This window comes from Callorhinus ursinus, unplaced genomic scaffold, assembly GCF_003265705.2.
Source record: "Callorhinus ursinus isolate GAN/ISIS: 27379988/994484 unplaced genomic scaffold, GSC_fseal_2.0 scaffold1, whole genome shotgun sequence".
Lineage (NCBI taxonomy): Eukaryota > Metazoa > Chordata > Mammalia > Carnivora > Otariidae > Callorhinus > Callorhinus ursinus.
The window spans coordinates 104,941,809-104,953,570 of NW_027397063.1; the positions used below are offsets into that span (position 1 = coordinate 104,941,809).

An 11,762-nucleotide genomic window follows, 5' to 3' on the forward strand; every position below is an offset into this window, starting at 1 on the left:
AAATAGAACTGCCTGTTAGAATGGCTTTAAATCTCACACTTTCATGAGAGTCTGATGTACAAAGTAAAGAGAGAGAGAGAGAGAGAGAGAAAGAGATTACCTGTTATATCCTTGCTGAACAATCTTAAAATATCTCAAAGTGTCCGAGCAGCTCATTCATCAGAGCTTTGTGATCCTTTTATTACTTGAAAAAAGGCAGTTAGACATGACAACTTCAAAAGTGTGAATGCCATTATTCAATGTTTTGTACGGTACATTCATCCGTGATCCATCTTGTGTGCAACTTCCCCGTAAAAGCTGGAAGTCATTCTCTTCCGTGCTTTTCTAAGACAGTGCCGCACGGACAAGTGCACTGAGAGAGACTGGCCAGTAGAGGCCTCTCTAGATTTGCCTTCGGATTGAGAACTCAGAAGGAGCCTCGAATCCGCTGCAGTTAACACAACTACTTGAAAAGATTCTTGTTGCATAGGGAAAAAGATCACTCTTTAATGCCCTTTTAAGTTCCACGGTGTTGATTAATGTTGCCCTTTACATTAATGATGTTTCAAGTAAAAGAAAACAAATTTAAAATGGATCAATTCTATTGAGGATGCATTAATTAGACAGAGACGCTGCCATATGCTGGGGCTGGAGGGTCTGCTGGCCTTTCCCTTGTAGTTACCTGTGTAAAACCCACCCTATCCTCTACATGAATGCCCAAGCTGAATAGCTATTTGAATGAAGGCTTTAGTTTGATTCGCCATACAAGGGGTACTGTGTCACTGTGTTTTCTTTCTAGGAGTCACTAAGTGATTTCTATATCTGTTGTCATGGTGATATAGCAAAGCAGGGGAAAATGGGGGCAACTTCAGGCTTTCTCCTCACCCTCTGCACTAAGATGTTGTTAGCAAGCCTATAAAACATTGGGCTTTCTCTGGGCCTTCTTTTTGTTCCCTGATTGTCAATAAAACTCATTTTAAGGGTAACAAGGACATCTAAATGTCATCTGTCACAGTGTTAGAGAGATTAAGTTTGTTTAGGGACTTGTGCTGGACAAAGGCCACTATTTGTTCTGCAGATACAAAGCGGTGTTGGCTATCACCACTCTTGATTTAGAAGGAGGCCCAGAGACCATCGAGGAAACATCATCTCAGTTGCAGGTGATGCAGAGGCCTTCTTGACATGACAGCATTAAAATGACAAGAAAAAAAAATAATTATGGTTCTGAATGAGAATCTGCATTCTATTTCCCACACCCCTCTATAGACACCCCAAGAAGAAAGTCTCCTCTTAGACCTGAGGTAAGAAAACAGCTGTTGAGGGCCACAGGCATATTTAAAAACATGGCATACACACCTGACAGTCCTTGAATGAATGATAAAAGAAGGGGAAAGGTTTTGCAAGGGAAGTCAACAACAATAATATGTTCTGCATTAATTCAGCATTTGCCCAATAATGAGGCTAAATGGAATGTACAGATTAATGAAGACATTGGTGTTATTAAAATCAAATCCTGTGGTTCATATGCTTTTCTTAATAATGAACATTGTGGCTATTGGAGAGGAAGAACAAGTTTTTTTTCTATTAATTTGGCACACATCCCAGATCTCATTCAACCAGAACCTATCCCCAGCAAAATGCGTCCGTGGCCTTTATGCGCCTTAGTCATTCTATTTTATATCTGTGTTAATTTGAGGGAAAAAATATTTCCCCTTTATAGAAAGATTTTGAAAAGTGAACATGAAACCTAAGGAATAATTAAGTAATTTTAAAAATAGGATGCTTCTTTCAGTATAAAAGGTGATGGGGAAGTATATAAAATTACGCGCATGTAATGGGGTGCTCACAACACATCTGCCTGCACTCTGGAAATTGGTGCAGCTATCTGGGGGCTTTCAGAGTCTGGTCACATTAATTCATCTCAAATACTATTTTATAGGAAATATGCATGGTAGAGAGGGCCACTATGTTAAAACTTAGCAGAGCTGTTATAAATGTTGGACAATGGGAGATTCCTTATTTGCAATTTGTTGGGTCTTGACAATTTGGATATTTATGAAATGTGAATGAAAGCAGAGTACCACGACCCATTTTCTAATATCCCTGTGAGCACAACCCCATATATGACATGCGTGTATGCATAAGTCCCACACCTCGACGGGAGTGCACATTTGAAGGGACAATGGGACAATGATAAACTCCTTCTTGGTTCTGTGGAGGAAGGGAGTATATAAATATACATACATATATATATATATATATATATACTTGCAAGCTTTGAGTTTCCTTAATTCATGCTCTCTCAAATCAATTTGAAAATCTGATTTTAATCATGCTGAAAAGAGGTGTAGATCCATAAATGCCATATACTGCAACTATTGGACAGATTCCATTTTCATTGTATATTTGGCAGTGTATGGTGAAGAAGATAAACTTACAAAGGGTGACATCGAGAATTAGATCTTGTTAAAAAACAAAAATCCTGGAAGCTGCACAATCACACATTTGTAGATATGCCTGTAATATTAAACACGTGCAACTACTAAAAAGAGCTACGGCAGGATTCCCTTTTTTAAAAATTCCTGGAGCAAATTACCACCAAGCTCAGTGTGATTTTTTTTCTTTTAAGGTAGAAAGATTTATTCTAGACAAACTAATGAAAGCAAATACAGTGCTGAGATGCTGTTACATCAATATTATGGGCCTAGATGACTTTTGTTTAGTATCTTAATAGCTCGGTCATTTGTTATTCATTCAGCTACACACGAGACACCAGGGTGTTATGAAGGACAATACTCTCGGGGCATTTTGAGTTCAATGTGTATTTCTCTACTTATGAAGAACATGTGTTGGCATCAGCGATGGTTAACAACAGGGGAATCACAATATACAATGAAGTTTTACCACGTTGTTCTGAGATAATTTTCTGTTTCTCCAGACACAATCTTTGCAACAGCTGAAGTATAGTTCTGGTGCTCTGTTATAGAACGTGCTGGATGTATGTCTTCTTTCTATTTTTTAACCTCTTATTTCTTACATTATCTCAGATAAAGAGTTATCTGAAAGAATCAAAAACAAATCCCTAACAAAAAGTATGTTGAGCTTCAAAATAGGCCAACAAAAAGGAATGTTTGTCACTTCTACTTGAAGCTATAAACAAGGGGACTGAGAAAATAGATTGGAGAAGTCCAGTAATTCACAAAGATAAACACACACACACCCATGCACGCATGCACGCATGCACAGTTACATGCATTGAGCTTTACTACTTTGTCCCCAGAAGGGCATCTCTGTTACCCTAAATGTTTCATAGCTTTACAGATTCAGAGTAATTCTAACGAGACAAGTAAAAGGAAATGGGTGCTACACAGTATCATTTTTCCCCCCTAAATTTCTTGGGATGAAAATTCTCTAAATGCCTTTAAGTAGCTATGCAATTTAGATAGATTTGTATGGCCTCAATTCCCTGTCCAGGAAAATATAGGGATAGATTTAGGTAAACTCTGAGGGCTCTTCCAGTCCTAAAAGTCTCTTCATATAAGGTTTTCAATTTTTAAAAATGTCTAATACTTTGAAAGCAACTATTTTTATTAAGAAAAAAATAACAATTGATAAGATTTTCAGTGTGATTAATATTCAATAAAATATGCAGTTTTGTTTCAGATTTACCGTGCCAAATTAAGAATGCAGGCAGTTGTATTTTCTAAGTACTATAATCTTTTCACTTTTGACAAATGAGTAGCAAAAGAGTTCATCAGATTGGGACTAAGTTAATTCATCAAGGATTTGTATCATCCTGGATTTTTAACTACTCCTTTGCATTCAGGAAATAGTTAAACAACAAATGGAAATCCATTAAGGAACAGTCCATAAGAAAAAGACAGTATCTTTGATGAATAATACACTTACTTGATATGTTGTCACTTGAACCAAATGACAGTTGAGAATTTTCCTTCCCCTCTCCTCTCCCAACCTGCATCCAAATTCTCAAATCAAGCTTTTTATTCTTGTTTAGAGCAGTCATACAATATCTAAATTTATCATAAAGTAGGTGACTCTGGTAGGTAATTCCTGCATTGTAAAATTCACTTTCCACCTTACAGAATCCACTATTTCTTTATCATTTATGGTCTTCTTCAAGTAGATCTGTAAATAATATGAATAAGTAAGTCTAGCATTATCTTCTCAGGAATACCTTCAGCCAAATAAAGCACTCTATGTACAGAAACAGCTTAACAAAGATAATGGATTGATGCAATTATATACAGTTCACTCAGTCTCTTCTCATTTCCTCTACTGATGAGGGTTTCAACATGTTTTCATTCCGACTTGTGAATATAAAAGTATACAGAATTTATTCAGGTTCTATTTCATTCAGCTACTAATTAAAATTGAAATACATACCCTGGTACAATCATTTTTAAAAGTTAGGAATAATTCATTTTTCATTAATAGTAATAACTACACCATATGGGAAAAAAAAATCCTGTAATGTTTAAGAAAGTATAAGGAGAACTGGTCTAATAATGTGTGTTTTAGAAAGATGACTCTTGCCATATTTTCTTACTAGTTATTGGTAGTATTTGTTAGTACATTAAAGATCGGGTAGTATGTTATAAAGTAATCAAAATTCCTGATTAGATCATCTTCTAATTTTTGAAATTAAAATATTTTCTTTTTCATATTTTAAATTATACTAATAACTCACTGCCATCAAACATTTTAAAGCAATAAAGTGAGAAAAATAATAGCATAATTATAAAATTCAAATAAAACGTTCTTTGAATCTGCATCACAGCTTATTACTTTCAATAGTGCTTAGGTCTTTTAATTCTACAAAAAAAATTTTGGACTTGTACATAAAAGATAAATAATAAATCTATTGAGAAGATGATATACCTTAATTGTGATTTAATCATAATGGAGACAATTTAAAAATATTTTTATGGGAAAATTTTAAAAATAAAACTATGACTTTGAAATGTTATTAAAATCAACTTTCCAATCAAAGACATATTCCTACTCACGAATGTATTATTTGTAGTATTTTTAAACTTAATGATATTCTAAACTGAGATGTACACGATATAAACCAAAAAAATTGAATGGTTAAAAAAATTAGAATTTCAGTACTATATGAAACTCATTCTTTTAACATACTTTAAGTTGAAATGATGGAGTCCCTTTATCACTATGCTTACATTTGTACTATCTAAAACTCAAGCAAACAAATAAAGAGCATGGTATATAAAATTTGGATGAGTTTTCCATTCTCATTGTAGCATCTGAATAACAGAGTTTTTCAATTTGTAAAAAAACAAAAATGGGTTTTATGTAACTTTTCTTGAACTTCAAGTATCATTCATTTTGTTGCAAAATGTTATACATGCTTTAAAAGAATGGCTTGTTTCTCTTTTACTACCACTACCTACGTTTCTGAATGTTTGGGGGCATTTTTATATTATTCCATATATCACTTTTTAGTAAAGCATTGGTTAAAGTGAAATATTCATAGAGATTTCACGGTTCATTTGTAAACATTTTTCCTATCAGATCTGAGGGGGAAAAACACAACATAGATTTTTTTTTAATTTCCCGACATGTTAACAAAATAATGGTTTGAAGGGTGGAAAAATCAAAATTCCATTATTTGAATTTCAACTCTAAAAATTATATGGAGTTAAAAATATAGAGTGATATTTAATAAGCAAAATAGATCTCCCATCAGATAATAATCCCCTTGCTTTCAAATGCTGGCTACCTCTAGGTTAAAAATTGCTAATTCAGGTATTATTTAAGCTACCTTTAAAGGAAAAATTTTCTACTGACATAACTCCATATAAGAACAGAATAAAATAGCTGAGGAATGTGATCACAACAAAAGAGTAAATATGTATTTTCAGAAAATATTTGAATAGGACTCATTTGTAAATGAATGCATATGTAATTTAAAAAGAATATGTCAATCTAAAATAGCAACGCCTTCATTGGGTGGTATAGCCTTTTTGGAAACCATAAAGACACGAACTTCACTTCTTCGCTATTATCAGACTGAACTTCCATTTCTTTTAATGCTCTCTCATTTTTTTTCTCCTGCTAAGAATAATTTACTTAAAGTTACTTTGTTCTCCTTTCATCATTGCATTTTATCACTCTTATTTCTCTGTGTCTCTCTTTTACCTAAACCTTGGTATCTTCTTATGGCCTCTGTTTCCTTAAGAATAATCTTTAATAACATTATCGATCATTTCACATCTCAATCTTTATTATTTAAGCTCAATATTTAATGAAACCACTTTAAATGGCTTACAAAAGTGAGTAAAAAACACTAATATTTTATATTTAAATAATATTGTGCCCCTTGAAAATGCTTCCTGAAATCATACTCAAGTCTCTCTTTAATGCCTGAATTTATATTATAAATTGGCTTCCTCTTCATCAGGCATATTTAAGTTGAAAAATCTTAAAGAGAAGTCTTTGCCCTTAAGGAATGTAAGGTGAGGGGAAGCACTTTTTTTCTTTTTTTTTAATCAACATCAAAAAGAAACGAGGTTAGTAGATGAGTTTTACAGCAACTTTAAAATATTTAAAAATAAGTAATAAGTAAAGTAAGACTAAAAGTAGAGTCAAGTCTGGTGTCAATAATATTAGAAAAGTTCATATGTATACTCTTTCTCCACCCATTTTGTTTTGTGTTAAATCAACCTTTGAAGGTTTTTTGGGTAAGCAGTATGAGTAGGGACCTAGCTTCAGAGTTAGAAAGGTTGGAGTTCAAATCTTGACTCTAGAAAAGGCAAATAAATTTCCAAAGTCACCCTTCAGTCATCTATCAAATAAGGATGAAAGTCATAACTATTCTGTGACAATTAAGGTAAGGCATATCAAATACTTACTAGAGAACCTGGCACCCAGGAAGAGTTCAATAAAGTTGGCCTTTATAATGTTATTAGTATTTCCCAGACAACAAAGCATCACCAAAATATATGTGTGTATAGACACACACGCACACACACACACACACACACACACACACAGCTTTAGGGTCAGGTAGAATATGTTGATTCTGACACTTGCAAGAGGAGTGGCATTTGATCAACTAATTCTAATGAGTTTAGATCAACTCATTCTAATTCTCTGAGTTCAAATTCTAATTCAACTAATTCTCTGAGTTTAAATTTCCACTTCTACAAAAGTCTATATATTTGATAGAGGCACAAAATCTGTGCTATACCAGTAAATGCTTACAAACGTCTAATGTGCATTTGCTGATTTCTTATGGTGTAAATCCTTCCACCACAGCCAATTTCAAGCTTCCAACACAAAGCTGGGAAGAGAGGTACGGTTGCACATCATTATATGTATAATATAGTATTTCTCATTATATTATTTTATCTCATATGATATTATTTCCCCCATGTGGATTCAATAATTATAAACAACATCAAAAACAGAGATATTAGTGAAAGATTGTATAATAATTAGGAATTAATGAATCTGGAATATTATCTTTTTTAGTATAATTTATGGTAAGTTTTAGAATTTATTTTTTTATAGTAAGAGCTATGTTCAGCGGCTTAGCTCTCAATAGTTTTGAAAATTGTACCATCATCTCTTCTGAGCCAAGAAGAGTGGCTCCAGGAGTACAACAGGGCATGAAGATTAAATTAGGGAATACTGGCAAAAACACCTACAGAGCTTTCTTTTTAACAAAGCACTTTCCAAGCTACATAGACCCATATCTATATGTTTATATAGATAGAAAGTATTTTATATTTATTTGTTAGGACTTATTTACGCACATTTCTTTGCCTCAATACAATGAATTATTGCTTTTGTCTAAGTCAAGTAGGGAAAGTAGATGAGAATACCAAAATAAATAAACAAACAAAAACAAATAAACAAAGCCCACTATTAGACACAGCTCAGTGTGGAAAAGATTTAAGTCTCCAACAGTGCAATCCCAGAACATATTTCAGTATCAGTTGACTCAATATTGCCTTCATTAATAATTTTAACTCCACCTCTGATGACTATATGAGACATAAATGCTATAAACATTACACTAAAACTTTTTTAAAGTGTACATTTTAGCATTTAATGAGCAATGCTAATTTATAAAATATATGATTATATAATATGTCTTGTATAATTAATAATATTAAATCAGCAATAGCAAATCCTCCAGCATTTAGATTAGACTAAAGGAAATAGTTCAATATTTTTCTTTGTAGATAAATTCATTTGCCTGAGCCAGTTGATTTTTTTAAAAATTAAGCATAGCATGATTCAAAATTGGCACCCTGGGGAATCATTGCCACCATAAGGAATTCTCTGAAAAATCAATTAAAGCAAAGTTAAGTAAATTAAATGAAGGGAAGCTCCTTCATGGAAACTCTCAAAATACAAACATATTAAAACTATACTGAGTTACTCTATATTCAAAATACATGCAGATATTTCTCCATTACTAATGTGATTTTTTTCCAAATGATTCAACAAATACTTACTGAGGAGCTACCATATTCCTGATCCTTGTGATTTTCCATGTTACTTTGATTCTCAACTTCTCTTTGTTAATATTTTACCCAGACTATTTAAAACTTTGCACATCTCAAAAAAGCCTTATAAAAGAGCTCTCACATTTTCACATTCTGCTATGGTTTATATTTGTAAAGAAGATTTTATATTTCTCTCTGCCTTCTTTACTCATCACTTAGTCTTTGATTTTCTAAAGATTTGGGGCAAATACCACATTAAAAAGGATATAAATTTAATCAGCAAGAGTCATGTTTAGTTGTTTTATGCAACATAAAAAGGAGAATATTTGTTAGTTGAGCTGAAAATTTTAATTATAAACTAGCAACTCTATAAAAATACTTTTGATATCCCTCAGATTAAAAAGAATAGGAGTTAGCTAATTTTCTCATTCAGAATAAAAACAATTAGCCTATTATATTACTCATGTTTTAAATACACACACACACACACACACACACACATTATTATGTGTATCTGATTTAAATTAGAGAATGAAGTTGAGTCTGTGATTTTTCTCTCCAAATTCGGAAAATAAAATTTAAATATCTAGATAAATGGCAAAAATAATCTAAATGGTTTAAGAAGGGAATTCGATAAGAAAATAATAATATTAGTAAAAAGCTAAGTTATTTTTCAAAGTCATTATCACTTACAATAAATTAGTTTTCCTGATCTATAGCGATGTTTAACTAGATATGCCAGAAAACGTATATTATTTTAATCTTCCATGAATATTTTCAAAGTTTCAAGTGTATAATGGAAATTGCTTTTAAGTGTTATATTTTTACTTTGATGAAATAATCTTTGGACACTCTCTTGACAAACAAGTACTGTGTTTATACTCTTAGTATTATATCAACATTTCTCCATAGAGCTGATCCTTTATTTGTAGGTTTTATTATGACAGAACAGAGTGGCTTACAGAGAGGGAATGTGTAAATAAATCACAGCTTCCTAAAAAAATACAGACACCTTTAGAAAATTTCCACTGGCAGTGAAACTTGTTTTGAATTATATTTTTATTTCAAAATAAATGTAACTTACTGAGATTCACATTCCTTAAGTAACTGGGGAACAGAAAAGCAAAACAAAGAAGTGGAATGAAGTCATAAATTGTAATTGACCCTAAATGTAAAATCATTCTTAACCTGAAAGATTTAGTTTCACTTTAAAATGGCAAAAATGGAAACTAAGTAGATTTTAAACATTTGCGCTAATTTTTAATCTGCTTGAAACACATAATTATTTTTTGTCACTGAGGAAACTGTATGTATTACATATGTTAAATGACCTCTTATGCCTATGACCAAAACTGATGAATTCTCCAAAATCCTGAAGACAGTCACAATGAAACAACTTATTGCTATTTAAAAAAGTCATTAGTGTCAGGAATGTAATATAGATTTCATCCATGGAAGCATCGTTTATGAATTCACTGTCCAGTCTACTTTCAAATTTTAAAACAGATAAATTTTTAAATTCAGTATTTGGTAAGCTTTAGGAAACACTTATTTTCTATTAAGTATGGGAAATATGGAAAATCTAAGTATACATTGGTTCAAGAATCACCAAACTTTTGAAGCAATAACAACACTCCTCTTAGAAAAAACAAAAGTCCTAAATTTCACCTATTATCTTTTTCTAAAGAAGTGCAATTGTGCCAGTCTTTGTTTTATGTTTAAAGTAAAAATTAGCATTTATAACCACAATTTTAAAACTTAGGGTAGATATTCAAATAATATCTACTAAATATTGTGACCTAAGTAAATTAAAAAAAATTAAAATAAATTTTAAAAAAAGTAAAGTAAAAAAAAAAAAACAAACCTGTTTAGGATATGTTTTTTCCACTTTTTTGCCCCCCTAAAGGATAAACAGAATTTGTCATGTTATTGATAATGCCTGATTTTCAGGAATAGTGATTTATATAATAATGATTTCACTTTGTACAGAATCATGATCTAACAAAAGCATACTGAACTAACGAAATGACATCACAAGGCTTTCTTTTTATGTGCTGTGTATTAAAGGGCCATTTTATTAGTTAGTCACTATACATGAACAAGCTACTATAATCGGGCAAATGGACAGTTGGTCTTTCGAGAGTCTATCATTAATGAAACTGAAAGGCTTAAAACTGATGTTTAGAATTTGATAGCTGGAGAAGATTATTTATCGAATAATTTGCATTGTGATTTCCGAGCCAAAGTTTGATGCATGACTTCATTGTATTTGAAACTCAGTGAACACCATGGTTAGCTGTGTCCTCAAAAGGAAACCATGCATTTCCATTTCTAAGTATACACCGATGCCAGAAGGTTACCAAATATAACAAAATTAAATTATTTAAAATTATGATCCATGGCAATTATTTTATAATTAAATTCTTGAATAAAGTATTAGGATCTAAATGTAACCATCTATACTTTCTTGTCTTTGGGGATATTGCACAACTTCAAAAACACTATTGGGTATTTTGGGGGAGAAAAGCATGTAATTAGAAGTTTTAGTGATCTAAATTTGAATCCTGTTTCTATCATCTATTAGCTTTATATCCCGAGTAAAAGTGATTAACCAGTCTCAATTTCCTAAATTGAAATAAAAAAGGATAATAAAATTTACCTAAAAGAGAGGTTTTTGAGGACTAAATGAGAAAACACATAGAAAAGCTAGCACAATGTCTGCCATAGACTAAGAGTTCAATATCACTCTTTCTGTTCACATTCCCTTCAAATACAAAATTTCATTTATTTTCAAACTTTGTTGTCATAATTGCAAATCTAAAGGAAACTTTTGCCTAAATCACAGGTTCTAATTTATAGATTATCTTGGTTGATCAGAATATTTTGGACCTTCTTAAAGTTGGACCCTTGTGTTATTAAGATTTTTGTTGGAACAATGTACAGTTTTACCCACAAATTATTAATCAATAAGAAATAAAATGAAAACTATATTTCCTGTGGCTAAAATTAAAACTTTCAGAAGAACATTATCAGTGTCAGACTGGTTGCCCTGCCCATAGTATGTGTCCCTCCTATAGTGACAGTATTGTTCTAAGCAATTTGTATGGTTTTCAATATGACTTTACAAATACAAAGCAAAACTGGAAAAGAGACTAGAAGAACAGCCAAATGGAAGAGCATACCCTAGGACCCAGAAAAAGAACCAAGGGAGGAAGAGTAGGAAATAAGACCATAAAAAGAAATGATAACCAAAGGAAAATGGGTAATCAACATCATCAACAGAGT

General features: G+C 32.0%; 1 long non-coding RNA gene across 2 annotated transcripts in view; it reads right to left on the reverse strand.

Moving 5' to 3' along the window:
• The window catches only part of LOC141370689 (uncharacterized), a 39,560-nt gene extending 39,284 nt beyond the window's left edge, over positions 1-276 (reverse strand). For both annotated transcript variants that reach the window (XR_012374961.1, XR_012374960.1), the window contains exon 1: positions 101-276. This is a non-coding gene — a long non-coding RNA (uncharacterized lncRNA). The remainder of the gene's footprint in view (positions 1-100) is intronic.
• Positions 277-11,762: the final 11,486 nt, after the last annotated feature.